Here is an 18,314-nt window from a genome sequence, read left to right as displayed (position 1 = left end):
AGGCCGGCGTGCCCCGGGCCGCGCTGCCGGAGGACGCTGGGTGCCCGCGCCGCGCCGCGCCCGCCTGCCCCCCGCCGCTGCCGCCGCCGCTGCTACTCCCGGACGAGCCAAGATGGCCGCCCGGCTTCCTCCGCGCCGAGCCCCAGCTCCGACATGAACCGGAAGGGCCCGCCCCCCGCGCCGCCGCCGCGCCGGGGGGGAGGGCGGGGGGGGGCTGTTGCTAGGGGCGGTGCCGGGCCGCGGGGCGGCGCGGGGGCGCGCGGGAGCCGCGGGGCCGCGCGCGCGCGCGCGCTGAGGCGCCCCCCGCTGAGGCGCCCCCCGCTGAGGCGACGCGCGGCGCGTCCCGAGCCGCCCCGTGGCAGGGAGCAGCAGCAGCGCCGAAACTCCCAGTGAATAAACCTGCTTGCGGGCTAGCGGCGCCGAGCAAGCGAGATTGGGGCTGGAGTCCCTTTCTGCCGAAGTTTCTCCCCCCGCCCCCGCTTTTTTTTTTTTTTCTTTTTTTTTCTTTTTTTTTCTTTTTTGGTCTTCGCCGTCTTCGCCAGCGATAAGGAGGGCAGCGCGCCCCGGGCCCGGGCCCGAGGCTGCTGCTGGCAGATTTGAGCCTCGCACCGTCCCTGTGGCCGCTCAGAGTGTTAATCCCGGCCTGGTGCTTGGTTCGTGTGCTGGAGGAGGGTGAAGAGCCCCTGCTCGCGAAGCACAGACTTCATGCCTTGTATGCATGCGTGCATATATATATATATATATATACATACACACGCGTATGTGTTGCTTTGCATGCTCGTTTTTAAGAGTACAAGGCCTTCGTGCGGCTGTGAGCAGATCTAACCGTGAATCAAAGACTGCAAGGAAGTGTACATTCAACATATAGGTAGTTCAGAAACAAGTATCTTTTCTGACAGTTTTTTTTTTTTTTTTTTTTTTGTTTGGTTTGGTTTTTGAGAAAATGTGAACCTCCATAGAACAAATGCGAGTTTTGATGAGATTTGTAGAAACTTGGCGTCTCTGGAGATCCGGCACCATAATGACAACATTTTCTTATAAACATTTTCCCTAAAGCAGAGTTTATCTGGCAAACTTTGTCTCCTACAAATATTTACTAGCTTATCCTTGAAATCCATCCTATTGGGTAGGTAATAGTTTTCCTTGCTTTTAGAGACACGGGCGAGGAGAAGCAGCCTTTGAACTGTTACTTTACATACTTGACTTAACTCTGTTACTTCATCGTGGGGACTACAAAATTCTCCCGTGCCACCTGACCTGGAGAAAAGCCAGTAGATCTGCAGAGAGCAATAACATCTTCCTGCCTTGCTACCCGGTTAAAGCTAGCTCCTTGCCCTGTATCGATCACGGGGATTTGAGGAGTACTTCTCTCTCGTGCAGGCAGCCGTGTTTGTGGATATGTTTGTGCTTGGAGTCCGTGTCTCCCATCGTGGAGCCGCCGTCCCTCGGTGGCGGTGCAGGCAGGACCCGCTTGCTGAGGGCTGGGTGGGAGCTGCCTCTATCTGGGCTGCCAAGGCCGGTCATGAAGCCCGACGGAAAGCCGAGGAAAGTATCCGGATCTCCTGACTCTCTGCTGTTGCTGCTTCTTCGCCTCTTTTCGTTTCAGTTGCCAGTAGAATATGTTCTTTACAACGTGCTTGTAAAAAATGGTCGTTGACTTATGATAGAGTCCGAAAAGCATAAAAATAGACTCAAGAGATTTACTTTGGTTGTCAGCCTGGCTAGTGCTCTCATCCTGCGCCTGTGGGACTGTAGCTAACATCGCGATACCGACCTGCAGGCGCTTGAGCCTGGCAGTAGTTCCCAGCGTGTGAGCAGCACGCCGAGTTCAGTCGTGCTGTTGTGTGCATGAGTTTACCTGTCCCTAGTACTAGCAGAACTGAGATCTGTATCTGTGCACAGACACTAAGTGATATTTAAATAAGCTAAGCATTATGTTATTTATGTATACTGATACTACACATCCATCAGAGAAGATCTAAACTTTGCAGCTATAGACAGTTAGGTGGAAGTCGTAGACCTGTTGATGCAATAGGATTTCTGCTGTCGGCTTCATAAAGCCCACATTTAACATGCACAGGCCAAATAAAAAGGGACGGGGGGCAAAGAGGAAAGGGGAGTTGTAGGAAAGGAATCTTTGTTTCTCTCAGGATTGTATTTCTGACTGGCAAAGTGATTTGGAAGAAAGTGCTTGAGAACACAAAGCAGCTGATTTTGCTGCTCTATTGCCAATAAACAGCAACATTGATTAGTGTTGTTTTTTCCATATAGCAGAAGCTTGCAGAATAAATGAAAAATTGCATAGTAGCTACTTTCTTTTATATCTCATTGTTGCTATATGCTGTTTCTCATGTTTAAACAGATGAGTTAATTTCAAAGTGTAATTCACTTTCTTTATAAAAATGCTACCACAGTCAAAAAATGATTGCATGAGTTTTCTATTGCTTTGTTCACTATAAATACTCTCCATATAATCAGGAATTGCTAAAGTTGAATTCACAAATCAAAAAGTGATTTTTCCTATCTAAAGGCTCTGAAAACTCGGAGATCTCAGTCAAATTGTGTTCTCTGCTTCTTGTGTTATCACTAGTGATAGTGATCGTGATTTTGTAAGTGGGACTTAGACGACAATGTTTGTATGTTATCTAGAATAGGCTGCAGCTTGCATTTTAAGCTTTATTGACTCTATAATGCTAACAGTTGTAAAAACTTGTTTTTGTTAGTGAAGTTGGAAAATATGACTCAAAGACACACAGGAAGCCAATATGCTGGTTAAGGTGCCATTTTTATGTCACTTCCTTGGCCATTACTGCACGCTGAAAACAAAAGAAAACAGTACAACACTGTACAACATTGTTATTGTGAAGAATTTAGAATTTTTTTCCTTGGGAACATTAAATGTCACAGCTGTTCCCTGTAACGGTACAGTGAACATACATAGTAGACTATAAATTTAACAGCGTTTGTGATCAGAGCAAAAATGATAGAATTGAGTATAATGTGTGGGAAACGTGAGGAATAATTTTTAATTTATTCAAAAGTGAGGTTTTTGGAGTCTCCATTCTGCCGAAAAGGTTGCAAATACAGCACTGACTGAGGTATTTATGTTCCCCTCACCTCACTTTAAAGGCTGGGGACATCAGCTGGTAGAGGCAAGTAGAAGATCAGCTAATGTAATTGTTACAGCTGCCTCATCGTCTGCTGGAGCTATGACAATATACACCAGCTGGGAGTCTGCCCAAATATTAAATCATTTTGATTTATACAAAAATATCAGTTTAGACTGATAATTGTTAACCCCAATAAGACTTTAGTGTTTCTTCAGGTCTTTACAAAGCACATTTTTAAAAGCCACAGGGTTATAACAAATATTTGTCATATTTTGCATGAGTTGTGTTCTGCTGCCAGGATACTCTGACACCTTGTTCTTTTTTTCTTAGAAATCCTAAGATAATCCCATGCAGTGGAAAATCTGCAGGACTGTTCTATCTTTAGTGTTGCGTTTAAAATTAAAATTGTTATTTGTATTCGTTTTTTAAATTTTATCTTTCAAAGGATACACAATCTTAACAGTATTTTATAATAGGAAGGAGAAACGTGATTTTGAAAATGGTGCATGACAAAACAATTGATAGAGAAGTACTCATTACTGTCTGCAGCCCGAATCAATAGTCTATACTTAATTATAATTGGAAAAAGCATTCAGGCCCAAATGTAACCTACTGCAAAGCCAGAGTGAAATGGGTTTTTGTCAGCAGAGAAAACAACAGTGGAAAGAAGAAAGATCTGCCTCTTCAGCTCCATATCCAGTATTGTCACACAAGCAGTGACAAGATCCCAAAGGCAGGCTAAGATCTTCTGTGTGGTGGCTCCTTCCCTTGCTCTATGCATGCCCAGCTTCTGGACTCTGCTTTCTGTGCAGGGGAAGACCCGGTCCCTGGGGACAGCAAAATGGCCATGGCTGTGCAGCCGAGGTTGTTTTGCCTTCCTCAGGTCAGGGAGAGTTAGTCACCTGGCTACAAATATGGAGAAAGTAATAGGAGCAAACATGCCTCGTTTAACTCCTTACCCGTAAGGCCGAGAGGCACAGTATGCTGTGCCTGCAGACCACATGGCGTGGCACGTGGGATGTCAGCTTTCATGGTGGGTTCACCCTCATGTGCAAAAGTGCACTGTTTCCATGGGAATTTGATTCAAATGGGGCATAGACTTTGGGACAGAATCATGCTGCTCAGGGTAGAGCTAGCTGTGAGTAATTATAGTTACGGGCTGGGCACAAGGTCAGCATTGAGTAAATCTAAAATGTCTCCTCAGCTTTCCATAAACCTGACCCCTTGTGGGTTATAAAGGAAACACAAAAGGACAAGTAGCCGGTTCGGAGTGTTGCTAGCTCTGAATTTGATTTAGTAAATTTAAAACTACAGTAGGTGTTTTATAACAAGCCTCTTCCATTCCTGCTACTGCATGACCCCAGCAGAGCTGTATCTTAAACGTAAATCCTTTCAGATGCTTTGCCATCTGAGTCAGGCATGTTACTGTTCCTCCTACGCTCTTTCCTGTGTGGTTAATACTGAATCAAAGACTCCATTCACAATGATGGGAAGAGAATAGATGACTCTAGTACATGTGATCTTTTCAAGTGCAAATTAATAATTGGTGTGCCTGAGCATTAGTAGGAAGTAATTGTTGTGTAGCAGTGAGATAAATTCCAGGCCTTTTGGGCACAGGTTATCTAAAATTGGTGTTGCCCACGCGTGTTCAAAAAGGAACATCTAAAATTGTGGATGGGCTAATGCAAGGCACACAGCTGAGCTGAAATTCCCAGTGCTCACAGTAAGCCCAAGTGCTGAGTTCTGTCTGGAGAAACTTGCCAAAATTTTGTAAGACAGATTCCTCCTCGATCTGCAAGCCAGGAGCACCTAGCAGCCGACCAGCATATCGTGCCTGTAATAGCTCTTTGCCGCTTTGCGCCGTTACAAGAATTAGTGATCACTGGGGCCTCTCAGCTGACATCTCTGTTTATTATACCCTTTGCTGCTGTTATCTATTAAGAATTGCTTGTTCCCCAAGGACCACTAAGTGTGTCTACACAGATGGTTAATTGTACACCCAAGCCCACTTTTAAGTCTAGACTGTTTCTATGAGAGCGTGCATGGAGGTACAAATCGGTCTGGGCTCTGGTGCTCTCTGCAGGCACCCCCAGATGCAGGCCCAAGCTCTTGCTTGTGTGGTCTGCACGGATTCAGCAGAACCAAGCCCTAAGGTGCCTTTGTGTAGATTTTCCTGAATTAATTTGTGCTTGATTTAGATCATATCTTTCAGGGAAAAAAAAACATTCATGTTCTTTAAATATTGCTAGTGAAATCCACTAGCAATCTAGCATGATTATTTGCCCTCACCATTAGAAATATTTACTTCTATTCTGAAGATACTTAATATCAGCTTCCAGCCACAGGATCTTTCTATACCTTTGCTCACTGGATGATCAAACTTTTACTCCCAAGCAGGACTCAGTACGTGCCATAGCCATCTCTTTAAGAGACTCAAGAGATTTAAATGCTGGGGTCTGTCATCCTATTCAAATCTCTAAGCATTAGTTTGCATATTTTTTTCTGATTCTGCTCTACTTTATTGATCATTTTGTGCTGTGGATAGCAGAAATGAAGATGGCATTCCAGCTGTAGTAAGGCAAAACCCAAATACAGATGTGATATAACATTTTGCTGATGCCACAAAGAACCGCTTTAGCCCTTTCAGATATGGTAACACTCTGGAAACTTATGTTCAGCTGCCCTTGTTCACATGCCCTTTTCAATATCTCTGACCCTTCTCCTCCACACACATAGAGCATCCCATCCTGAAAGTATGTGTTATTATTTGTACAAGTGTGATTTCAACTTTGGTCATATTAAAACATATATTGTTCATTTGAACCCAATTTTGCAAACAATTTTGCTCCACACCAGTGACACATCTTTTAATTTCCACCTCCTCTCCATCTTGGTGTTATCTGCAAACCTTATCAGTAATCAGTTTTTTCCCTTTAAGGTTCTCAATAAAAATATCAAACGGTACAGATCAAGAACCAACTGTAGTGGGTTACAGGACCATACTGTGTTTTTCTACAGATAAGAAACAGTTGATAAGAAGTTGTCACCTTGAAAAAGCACGCAAGGCACCTGGTTCTCTGCCATGCTCCTCTGCTGCAGGTTGCCATGCCTCTGGTACGGAGGGCAACGAGAGGGTATGCGTCCGGGCCTTGGTCATGCTGGGGCTGAGATGAAGACGCAAGTCTCTCTATGCCCCTCGGCAACCTCTCCTGCGGACCAATATCCTCCAGCAGAGGACAACTGCAAACAGTAATAGCTTAAACCAGGTGGATCTGGCTGTGGGGAGCTAAAAACTGGGTCTTGCCTGGTTGTCTATCCCAGCCCCCTGCTCCAAATAACTCCCAAACGGCCTAAATGTCTGTGCTTCAGTATCTCCACCTGAAAGCTGAGAGGCTTGGTTTAAACTGCTGCTGAAGGTGGGTTTGTGCTCATATACCAATCTTGTGAATGGGCACGGGTCAGCCAAGCCACAATTTTAACATCTGAGAATGTTTTGTCCTTCTCCTGCTAGGTGCTAACCTGCCTCCCAGGGTGGGAAAAAGAAACAACTCATAGAGAGGAAAAAAAAAAAAATAAAAGCCAACTGATGACAGGGATCTGCCGGTGAGAAAAGGGAAGAGGTGCAAGCATTGAATATTCAGAAAAAGACAGGAGGGAGCAGTGAGCCGAACGTCCCTGGCAGGCATCCAGGGAGCTGCGGCCCGGCGGTGCCCTGCCTGAGCGAGGGGGCGGTCTGCGTGGGTGCCGGTGCTCCCAGCACCCTTCTGGGAACACCTCGGCTCGGTGGTGTTCCCCATTTGCAGCGATGTTTTAAGGACCATTAGCTAGACAGCCTTTTCGTACATCGCGTCGGGTTCATATTGTTCTAGTTCCTTAATTGTGTTCTGCCACAACAAGCTAAAGGCCTTAGAAAAGTCAGTGTTTTGCATCAGCTTTGTTACCTTTATCACTCAATCCTGCAATCTCTTCAGTGAAAGAAAACAAGTCAGTTTGAAAGGGTCTCTTCCCATAAACTCCTGTTGATTGGCATTAATTATATTTCCCTCCCTTAGTTCTTTGTTAATCTGGATCCGTGTGAGTCATTCCATTATACTGCTGGGACTCATGGCAGAGAGAGAGGCCTATAAATACTTAGATCTTTCTATCTATCTTTCTCAAAAACTTACCCAACCTTTGCTTTCCTCTGGAACTTCCCCTCTGTCCAGAGCACCGCTGGCCGTCAGCACGGCCTTCGCACTGCGGCTACGCCTTGGAGAGTACGGTCTCAGGAGCCACGGTGCCGAAGGCAGACGTGTTGTGTGTTCTTCTGAAGCAATGGTCTTTTAGAAGAACAGTTTGACTCTGCAGTTACAAACAATGTTGGCAAAAGCATGGGAAGAAAGACTTAATTTGCTTGTTTATCTTGAGTTTCTTTATCCCAATATAGTACAATGGCTGCAAGAGGTTTCATTTGAAGGTGTGACTGATGAGACGGGAGGTCTTCTAGAAGTCCAGCCACAGGGATGCACAGCACAGATGGATTTTGTGCATGTTCCCCGTCACAGTGCTTTATAGCCCCTTTGCTTTTCTTGTTCTAAACCTTTTACCTTTTACCTTCTTTCCTGCTCAAATGATGACAGTAACAGAGGAAATGAAGAAACAATTCTGTTGCTACTACAAATTCGGAAACTAATTGTGTAGTAAATCATCACATTTTTTTGATTGTTTCAGAACAGCAAGGACATGACAAGTATAGGATGTAACATATCTGGGCTTGTTTCATAGAAAAAGTTGAAAAGCTGATTTGGAAATATCTCAGAGAAGGTCAACAGCTTGAAATCAAATTAGAAAAATATCAAATTAATGTGGTTGCCACAATCCTGATTAGAATTCATATCACACAAGAATGTAAAAACACTTCTGGAGAGAGAGAGAGAAGATGTTTTATTATCTAAGCACAATGCTGTTTTCAAGCTGCATAGAAAGAAAGAACAAAATGTATTAGAAGAAACTTTTTACTATTATCAAAATAAAAATCAGCAATTGAAAATTAGGACTATCACAATTTCAAGCAAACGTGAATAATAAGTTCAAATTTTGCATTCATTTTCTGTATTCATCTGCATCTATGTTTCTCTGAATAGACATCTGAAGCTGCTGGTGGAAGGCCAGATTCTTCTTTACTACCAGCAGACTGGCAATAGTTCCTCGAGGTGTAAACCAGGGCACGGCGCCGCCTGAGCAGGAGTGAGGTGCCTGGAGCTCGGGGTTTGGAGGAATGGGACATCTGCCCAAAATAGTCAGGGCGCAGGCTCCGGTTATTCCTAGCTGTGAACGCCAGTCACTGCCTGGATAGCTTTTTTTTTTGCCGATGACAACATTTTGGAATTAGGTCTGTGATCTGTATGAATCATGTTAGCTTTATAGGACTTGCTCTAAGTGCTCAGTGCTATATAAACCCGAGAGATAAATATCGTCTTTTGGCAGGGAGGTCCACACACATTACAGGTATTCTTAGTGAGAATTTAGCCTGTTGCCCAGAGCATAGCAGAGTTTTTTCATTCTCTATGGACTTTCTCTCTATAATTCTTTTATTGATTTTCTTTTTGCGTATTATATGGAACCAGATGATTTACAGGCAAACAGCTTAAAGTCAGTATATGACATTAATTAACATTCATTGCTTTTCTTCCCTTCTCTTTTTCACCTGCACCTTCTCCTGGCACTTGTTTGACCAAAGTCTCCTTTTCACCATTCATAAAAATACCTATCTCTTAGGAGTGGCCACAGCCACAGGCAGCCCGGGGCAGGGAGAGTGGGCAAAGGCCTGGGGCACCTGCGGCAAATGACAGAAGACCATGTTTCCCTGTGGGTGCTGCTTAGATGGGGGCTAGCGCACCTCTCCCCTGCCCTTGGCTAATGCCCACTTTGCTGCCCCGCTCCTCCTTTGCCTGGCTCTTTGCTGCTCTGGCAGTGGAGCAGGAGGTCTTGCTGGCAGGATCTACCCTTACAAATATAGGATCCCTTAGAGCCAATAAATATTGCCCGTCATTGCCTAAGATTGCCAACAGTAACATTCCCTTACCCGTTTATAGGAGATGCTGAATATAGCATTGGTACTATTAAAACCTTTGATGTTTCTGCCATTAGTGTTTTCTGCCTATGAAAGTTTTTGTATTTTCTACTGGTTCTGTTTTTACTTTCTTCTGTGGCTACTGAAGCTTGACTTGCCAGAACTTTGAAGAGTTAGCCTTTAATTTTTTTAAAAAGCTTTCACAATAATTCTAGATTTTCAAAATGATTTTGGAAAGCAAAACAGTATTGGAGAGAAATTTGGGGATGTGACTTTTCATGCTTTAAAAAACTTTTATATTAACCCATTTTTTCAATAGCAAGATGGAAAAAAGGAAGAGGAGAGAAGCAAAACACCCATAAAAGAGCCACCAATAGTTTTTAATAGAAACCTTTTGTTAAGACTTTTGAACAAAGAAAGGATTTCTCCCTCTAGAAGCCAGCAGAATAAAAAGGACTTTGCAGATTTTTAAAGATTCAGCAAATGTTTGTTCCTATTTTTCAAACAACTCGTATTGAAAGTGGTTTTGTCCAAGCCCACTGAGAAAGGAGATGGGGATGGTGCATTTTCCTCCTGTAAGCAGTCCTTGCAACGCAATGTGAGCAGGAGGATGGCTTCAGAGAGGGATGTGGTAATGCAGGCTCCAGGGTGCTTGCTAGGAGTGAGAAGAGGAAGAGAAGGAACATGCGAGACAAAGGAAGATCTAACAGTCTGGAAAAACACACGGATCTGAAAAACAGGGAAAGAGCTTGCGACTGGAAAAACACACAAACACTAACCCTGCGAGAATTTTCCTTCTGAGTAGATTCACTCCTCTTATAAGATGTTCCTTCAGAGAGAGGCCACCGTACGGGCCATAAATTGGGCATGATCTTGAGTGAGTGTTTAACTTGGAGTTCCTATTTTCTGACTAATTGACTTCAGCTAATTTTGCAGTTGGTTATTATGGGGACGAACCTGTAGGACATCCTTAAAATGGAGGAGGATCATTCTGCCTGCTTGTATGAGGCAGAAGACCTGCTAGGGCACTAGTCTTGGGACAAAGGCACTTGTCCCAGAGGATATTGCTGAAGGACTGAGGCATCAGCTGGAGATACCTGAGGGCAGGTCTGAGCTCACCAATGGCCAAAGTCCTGCTGCAGAGGACTTCCAAAGGGACCAGGCTGTCAGTCCTACATAAGGACACCTGGCTTCTGATTTTCAGCAGAAGCGACCTTAAACGAAAACGTTAAAACATTTGTTGCAAAGCCATGGAAATGGGCTGTTTTTGTAGGGCTGTATTTGCTGTGTGTTTGCCACATGCTGCCGTGCCCTGCAGCTTCTCAATGGCATTATGTCCTCTTGCCACTGGGTCTCTCTCAAGACTTCTCTGGGAAAATCCAGTGCAAACTGGGATGGGGCTGCGGAAATGCTCTCTGGCCTCTGCAGATAATAGCACAAGGCAGACCTAATCAATGCGACTCAGAAATGCTGACAACTGATATGTAAGAACCTGTATACATATATCTATATCTGCATGCGGGTATACATCGAAGAGGGAACCTTCTTCTTGCGACCTTCACAGCAGACCTTCCCAGTATCTGAGTGTGTGACACACGCGCCCCTCGGGAACCCGTGGAGGCTGCAATGTGTAACAGAGTAGGATTTACCACGTTCTCTAGTTCCTAGGGAAAGGACTAATGCTATTTTTTAAAGTACTGCATTGTTTTTGGTCTCAGCTATATTGCTTTTAATATTTTATGTGTGTGACTATGATGTACTGCAATGAAAATACCCTTATATCTTTTTTCCTAGTAAGTGTATCTATCAAAACAAGGAACGATGTCAAGTCACAGAGAGGAAGGGTCTGGAAGGCACAGGAAAATGCATAAAAGATGAAGTCCTATTTATGTTTCTCGCATGCACAAAAAAACCCCAACAACCCACCTACATTAAAGAAATGCTATTCAGGTTACAAAGTAAATCAGCAGCGTGTGGCCTCTCTGTGCTGGTGCGCTAGGATCCAGGCTTTAATTCCAGGCTCGCACACGGGCTCTCCAAAGGCCCCCGCCTCCCTCGGCGTGCGGGACGGTCGGGCTCTGCGGGTGGCTCGGTGCGTGGAGGAGAGGAATCCTGTGTTGTTTTCCATGGGGTGCCGAGGTTGAGGAGCGCGGGGAGGTCTCCCTGCTGGCAGGGCGTGTGCCACCCCCTGCCCTCATGCCCGGCGGAGGCTGCTATGCGAGCGGCTTCGCCAGCTCCGGTGACGTGCCCACGCCGAGCCCGCTGGGGACCTGCTCTGACCCTGCAGAGCCGATTTGTAGGTGTGCTCTGCACGCCCTCGCAGCCGCGTTTGCCTTCTACCTACAGAAGCATAATAATGTGCTTCTCAACACTCCCAAGCCTACCCATTTTGGATGCCAAGCATCCAAAGTGGGGGAAGCAAGGCCAACTTTTGGTCTTAATCTTGCCCTATTTCAGTTTCCCATCTGTGGGATGGGGAAGCAGGGCAGTTGCCCGATGCCCCTGAACATCGTAACAAAGCTCAGTTCAACAGTGACTGTAAAACCCTTGCCTAGTGCCAGGGCAGGGAAGTTTGTGCAATCCGGTAAATGCAGCACAGAGCCAATGCACTGACTGACAAGAAGAAGGGCAAGTCTCAGAGCTGCTCCCCAGGATGAGCTAATGCAGTGAACAGTTGCGCTGGTACCTCGACCAGGAGCAATATAAATGCATTAGCACAACGGAGTGGGCTCATTTACCTTCAACTCAGCAGTCAGACTGCTTTAGGGCTCACACACGGCTACTTCAGGCATCTTTCCAAGCAGCATTTTCACTTAGCTGTGGTTCTGCAAGTGGGAGCTATCCATTCTGCGCGCAGGGACGAGCTTGGGTGGGGAGCCTTGAGGAAATAACGAAATGAAGAACGTGCAGAGGCAACCTTCATTTTTGCATTTCCTAATTCTGGAGTGGCTGACTTGGTAACCTCAGCTTTTCAGAGGTCGCTTGCACGTGTGCTCATGTCTGCATGGGCATTGCTGGGAAGCAAACTGAACCACCCCATCAGCCCCTGATGCGGTGGCTACTGGGCTGTTGGCAGAGCCAGGGCGTTGAGGCCCACCAGGCAGGTTGTCTGACAGGAGCTAACGAAGCATTTGTCAGCAGTGGAAGGATGCCATCCTCTGTGTTGACCAACATGAGACACAGGACCGGAAGGGTTCAGCTGGTGACACAGGAGACACACAGGCAGAATATCCTGTTCATGCCAGCTACTTGCAGGAGGCATTTTCTACCAGGAGAGATTCCTGGTGCCTTCTCCTGCCCTGTGTCCTCTGAGGCTCAGCCTCCCCTCCCCCCCTGCTCCTTTTCACAGCTCCTTGTCCATCCCACCCCAGCTTCATAGCACCCCCTCTACCTCTTCCCCAGGAGACTCACCTCTCTTCTCTTTATCACTTCACCCCAGAGCTTTCCCCAAAGGTTGAAAACAAAACAACATGTTATTCCCTAGCTTCACACTTTAAAAAGCTGAACTATCTTCTCTGAGATTTCCTAGAGCAATTCGGCCCAGGGCAGCCAGCCAGCATGTCTGAAGCCAGCCTGAGTGGTTAGAGCCTGGCAAAACCTAAGCTACTGAAGCAGGTTTTACAAGGAGAAATGCCAGGTAGTGCTCAGATCAGGCAGCACTGCGTTCCAGTCCATGGAGACATCCCATGGCCATGCAGCCAACGAGTCTGGCTGGCAAAGTCAGGGCGCATTCATTCAGATTTAATTCATGGTGGCCATGATGTTGTAGTCATTATAACACAAAAATAATTAGCTGCTTCTTATGAGCATCTCTCAGTGTCACCTGTATTGGCCTTCATGGTGACCCACATTTGGGAATCAAATCTGTAATTGGGTGTAGATCTCCTGAAGCCAGTTTCATCTGATTTCTGATTTCTACTGGTCACAGTAGCTCTGCAGCAACTGCCTGCTTTCCTGAGGAAGTTGAATGCTTGTATGGTTTTACAGGGTTTTAAGCAGTTGGTAACTTAATAATAGGTCATATTAATCCATCTTTTCGGTGGGCCTTTACTCTTCAGAGAGATGAAAGAAGTTATTTTTAAAACATAAAACATTGCATATGCTGCATGTGGGAAGTGGTGATTTCTGGCTATGGACTGAGGGGGCAAAACTGCATAATTTATAACTATCTCATAAATAATGAGTCTGATGTCTGTGTTACTGTGATTTTACACTAGTCTAAAAGTGGAGTCATGAAGCCAGGAGTCAGCCCCAATATGTTATCATTCTGTTGCAAAGCAACTAAGTATTGGGAACCAGATCCTTGCCCGACATAAACAAGAATAGTTTCATTAACTTCATTTTTCATTTGACTAGTGAGCCAGGCTGTGAATCTTCACATGATTCAGACCGAGCACTGTTGCACTAGAAGGTAGGCTGGGGTAGGTGTGGAGTCCTGGACAGAAATCAAGAACTGGCAAGACATCAGGAAAATATCTGCTCATCCCTGCTGCCTTCAGTGCTGACTTGTCCCAACTGATGATCTGGCCCTGAAGTCACAAGGCAACACCTGAACCTGAGGAGCGCCATTAAATGCCTCCGATTTCTTTGAGAGGCACCGGCACAAGGCAGGAACGGTTATTCCTTAGTGAAGGGCAGATGTTTCCCACTGACTTGCCAATGCGTAGTTGTCATCTCAAATACCCCCATCTACAGCAGCTCAGCTACTTGGGGGACTGAAATATCCAGGCTTTATTCACGGCACACGCGTCAGGACACAGAATATTTGCAGGGTGAAAAAAACAAATGAAACTGCAGCCGCAAAAAACGCCAAGATAAGGCTGCCCAGAAGTGGCTCGTGTCCTTTCAGTGGCAGTAAACGTGACACCGGGAGCCAAGGTCCTGCTTGGGGCTGCCTGCACTTGGGGGGCCCCAGTCGTGCTTGGCCGGGGAGGCTGCCCAAGGGGCGATGGTGGGCACAGCCGGCAGTGCCCGGCCGCGAGGAGCCCAGCAAATCCACCCGCTTCAGAGAACCGTGCTCCAGGCCCTTTGCTCTCTCTGCACCCACAAGAGCTCTGTCTCGGGAGCTTGGGCTCACACCATCCTCCCGCTGGATCCTAATTCAAGCCGTGAGGCACAGTATGCTTGATGCAGTCCCAGCAAGCCTGGGGACCTCAGAGCATGTAGGAGAGCCAAGTTTTAAACACCGAGAGCTCCTCAGCCTCCGTGGCCACGAGCCAGAGACTCTGCAAAGGCCTGATTCTCCTTCCCTCTGCCCACACGAGAGGGTTGGGACCCTGCGCTGGGCTCCCGTTTCCCCTGATGGCCAGCCCGTGGCTGAGCCTCCCTAGTGCCATGAGAAACCCCGTCCCTGAAACGGCCCTGCATACCTGCTCCGCCAGGTTACACAACGGCTGTGGGGAGCTGCGTGTTACGACAAGGCGGGTGAGTAACGAAAGGTAAGGGAGGTTTATATAAGCCCTGAATACATTTTTGGAGTATGTTTCAGCTGAAAGGGCTGTCGGCATACCGCAGCCCTGAGAAAAGCGACAGCCTGGGAGGAGCAGGGCAGCAGAAGGCAAATACTGCTTCTCTTCCCTCCACCCTGCCTTCGATGTGATTCCTTTGCCAGAACCATGCCTGGATCCAGAAGGCCCTTGGCGGTCAGCGGACCCAGGGCTTGCTCTCACTCATCCATGGAAGCTCCTCCCAAGACAGAGACTTCAGTGCAGAGTTTTGGGTCCCAAACCTCCATAAACAGACAAAATTTACCTCCCAGCCCAGTATCCTCGGCTCCTGACCTGGGCTCTGCCCTCCTCCTCCACCAGCTGAGCTGTCCTCTGTAAGCCCACTCTTCCCCTTGCTCTGGCTTCCATGCTGATGCTCTGAACCTTGCCTGTGATTTCTGCCACCTCGCCTGCACAAGCAAATGGGGATGTCAGGCTACGCAGGAGGGACCGCACAGCTGATACAAGGCTGAGAACACACATCTGAAAGACCTTGTATAGGATCCACATAAAAATCACATCAGAACCTGCCTGGGATAAAGTGCTTTTCTTGACTGGCAGTCAATACTGAAAAATGGGTGAAGGAGAATGAGACATGATCCCAGGTGCCAGACTGGGAGTGTGGCACGCTTGAATGGGAACCAAAGCGCACAGTTTTAAAGACTGTAGGAGAGCATCAGAACGGTTTCTGGTCAAGGGGGTAAATTTCCAATTGCTTTAACAAAACTGAACACAGCTCTAAAATACATGTTCTGGTTCCTACCTCAGGCTCCCAGTCTCACGATGGAATTGGCGGGCAAGCTTTCACCACCAAACTCTAATTTCTGAAAGCCAAAATGTTTAGCGGTTCAGGTAGACTTTAATGAGGCCTCTCTCCTGGCTCCAGAACAGACCCTCTGGACATATTTCTCTGGGGCCAGAGAAATGTGGATGGTTGTGACATTGACCTGGGCTGCAGGAGACCTGATTCAAGCTCCTACTGTGTCTAGCCCAGAGCAGAGACTTGAACTCACACTTGCCAGCTCCCACGAGCAATCTGATGGGCAATCTGCTGGCTAGTGAGATACAAGACATTTTACTTGCTTTTGGTGGAATGGTCATAAGTGTCCACCATTAGGTATGTTATTATCTACATGGTGATTATACCTCTCCAAGGAGCAGGCAGCCAGGGTCCAAGTCTTGCTCCAGCCCATGTTGAGTAATTTGTGTGGAGAGGAACAGGTCACCCAGGAGGAGGCGACAGTGATATGGAGCAGGACAGCCGTAAGCAACTGGGCTGAGAACTTTCTGTGTATGGGAGAAAGCAGCAGACCAAGGAATCTCTCATTGTGAATTGGAAAAAAATGTGGATAAACAAACCTCTAAAAAAAATTTTTGGCTGCATCCCAGTGTGGAGGGGGACCAGTGTTTGCCAGCTCCCCCAGCTGGACGAGGCTTTCTGCAGAGCAGCGTGGGCAGTGATGGCTGTGCAGGATTAATGTACCAGCAACCAGCACCGTAACACATGGGGCTTGAAAACGCAGGAGCTTAGTGGAGCCCGAGCCGAGCACCAGCACAAGGCTGGCTCCTCTCCAGGGACTGCAGGAGCAAGCTGCTTTCATCTAGCAGGAGTTTTCCTGCCGTGGGTTACTGCAGCAGGTTGCAGGAGGAAGGAGTCACGTCAGCGAGGGGGCAGATTTCCTACCTTGCCTCCTCCAGGTGCAGGAGCTCAGGCTGGGACATCCTGCATAGCATCTTTCCCCCACCCTGCTCAAAGCCAGGCAGGACTCACATGTGAGAAGTCCCTCTTGATAAGACTGGGAGGATACTAATGACTGCCCTGCACTTATGAATGCTGTGAATCCAAGCAGCGTAGACTGGGCATCCCCCATTTTTGCAAACACAGTCCAACCCCCAGCCACTACTCACTGCAACAAGCCTGGAGGGGTCTTGCAAAGGAGCCAGCCGCTTCCACAGCTGGAAGGAAGTGATGCTCTTGGCAATGCACCCCACAGCTGCAAAACAAAACCCGCACGCCAGCCCCAGGCGCTGCTGCTCCACAGGGTGGCCTCTCACTGAGTTTGGGAAGGACAAAATGCTGAGAACTAGCAACTCCCCCCCAGTTTGCCATCACGGCTACAAGCTGCTTCCTTGCACCACGGCTGGGTGGAGGGACCTGGCGGTGGAAGCGGTCCTCTAGGGCTACAATAATTTTGACAGCCCAAGGGGCCTCCCTAAATGGGCTGGCCAGGTGCTGCTGCGACAAGACCAAATGCCTCCAAAGTCAGGGCTCCCCTTCCCCGCGAAGCAGCTAATCTTAATTTGGTACACGAGTGTCAACAGGTGTCATCAAGGGAAGAGGGATGAGGGGATATTGGTGCAGCTGGAGGAAGTATTTATAGCTGCTTTTTAAAAAACCATATAGCTCACGTCTGTTAACGTATGTAACACAATCGGGGACCTGAGCTAGTTGCAATTCTATGGCTGCAGGATTTCCTGTGGAATCCTCTCCTGGCCACAAAAACAAGCTAAAAATAAAGGCATTAAAAATGATACACGTGCTGAAGCATAAGCAAGCCTTTGCCTCCTCTCTGGCCAGCAAGTTGTTTAGTGGCAACAGCAGCAGGGGAGGTGACAGCCCTTGGAAAACTCTCTGTAACAGCTGATCTCATGGGTCTAAGTCCCCAGAGAGCTGCAGGTGTGCATGGGTCAGCATGTTTGCTGCAGGCAGTCAGGCAGAGAGGGATCGGCAGGAGGTTCAAGAGTCACTGACATAAGAGGCAGGAGGACTGATGAAACCGCCGATCGCTGGGGCTGAGCACCTGTGATTTAACAGCAGTGGCTGTGCTGCAGAGCAGGAGGCAGCCTGCCTGCCTGTGGACGGCTCAGGGGCCTCGCTGCCTACAGGGGAACCGGAGCAGCTCCCTGCCCACCAAAAGTCAGGAGATCCAAGTGCCTTGTTGGTTCCTGTTTCTTAGAAAAATCTTACCTGCAGTTAACTTGCCTAAATGCAACAGAGCGGATCTGGTTCAGATCTCACTGTCTTTGCACTCAGTAGCAATTCAGCTAGCTTGAGGTTTATTCTTCATTTCAGCTGGGAGGAACAGAGCAGGATGAGATCCGGCTGTCCCAGGCTGGAAAGCAAACCCCTTCAGCCCTCCTGATGCTCCCAGCCCTCCCTCCTGGGCTGTACAATCAGGATCTGGAGCTCCACAGCAGTGCCTAGCTGACATCCACCAAAGTGATATTTTTGCAGGCACTGAGAGATGAACAGGGACCCCAGTTCATCTTTCTCAGCTGCTGGGCTGCCTTGTAAGACCAGCCAGGAAAGTCAGTGTCTGGGCCCTGCACCGAGGTCTCTTGCAGGCTGAACTCGCCTTGGGCGAGTGCCAGTCCAGCTCAAGGCAGCCCTAAGACAAGGTGCCCTTGTGCTGTGGGGTGCCACCAAGCACAGGTGGGCAGAGCTTGTTGCCACTGCCATGTCCCCAGGGCCAGCTGGTCCTTTAAAATCCACTGCTGGATTAGGATGCAGTTCAGCTCCTTGAGGGAGTGGTGGGAGTGGACAGGACAAGAGGAGGCCAATGGTATCACCTCGCTGCTCAACTTCTTGCCCTCTTCAGACTCTGTCCCTTCACTGGAGAAGGACCAGGATACCTCCACCCTTCCTGAGGGCAGACCTACCACCTT

The sequence above is a fragment of the Rhea pennata genome, chromosome 5 (assembly GCF_028389875.1).
Source record: "Rhea pennata isolate bPtePen1 chromosome 5, bPtePen1.pri, whole genome shotgun sequence".
Classification (NCBI taxonomy): Eukaryota; Metazoa; Chordata; class Aves; order Rheiformes; family Rheidae; genus Rhea; species Rhea pennata.
Note: the sequence above shows the minus strand (reverse complement) of the source record.